The sequence below is a fragment of the Colobus angolensis genome, unplaced genomic scaffold (genome assembly GCF_000951035.1).
Source record: "Colobus angolensis palliatus isolate OR3802 unplaced genomic scaffold, Cang.pa_1.0 Scaffold247, whole genome shotgun sequence".
In the NCBI taxonomy this organism is placed as follows: Eukaryota; Metazoa; Chordata; class Mammalia; order Primates; family Cercopithecidae; genus Colobus; species Colobus angolensis.
In genome coordinates this window covers 2,415,052-2,415,694 of record NW_012115677.1, presented here as the reverse complement: position 1 = coordinate 2,415,694, position 643 = coordinate 2,415,052, and positions in this window count along the sequence as shown.

Genomic DNA, 643 nt, shown 5'->3' with positions numbered 1-643 from the left:
ACCTTTCATGGAACAAGACAGACTCTTAGAGATTTAAATATATATTCTTGGAGATTTAAATATGGCAACAGAAATGAAAACCTCAATTGAAGGGATAGAGAAGAAACTTGAGGAACTCCTCCAGAAAAGAGAGGAAAAAGACCAAGTCCAGAGGGAATCTGGGAATTAAAGAGCCATACAAATGAACATATGATGTTAAAATGTGATATATGTTACAAAGAAGAAACATAGACCACAGTGACAGAATATATCTGGGTAGAGAGGTCAGGAAATCCCTCTCTTAAAATGACAATGAGATGAAGACCTCAAGAACAAGCAGGATTTAGCCAGATGAAGAGTTGGGGAAAGATGGTTCAAGCATGAGGAACAACATATGCAAAGATCCCAAGGAGGAAAGCGCCTAGAGAATTACAGCACCTGGGGGGCAGGCCAGTGGACAGGAGTGGAAAGACTGGAGACCAGAGTAGTGGGATGAGACCAGAGAGTCTTGGAGGTAAGGAACTTATAGTGACTAAAATGAGAAGCCAAGAAAAGATTTTAAGGGGGAGTGAAATGATCCAATGTACTTTTAAAATCCTTCCTTCCTTCCTTCCTCCCTCCCTCCCTCCTTCCCTCCTTCCTTCCTTCCTTCCTTCCTTCCTTC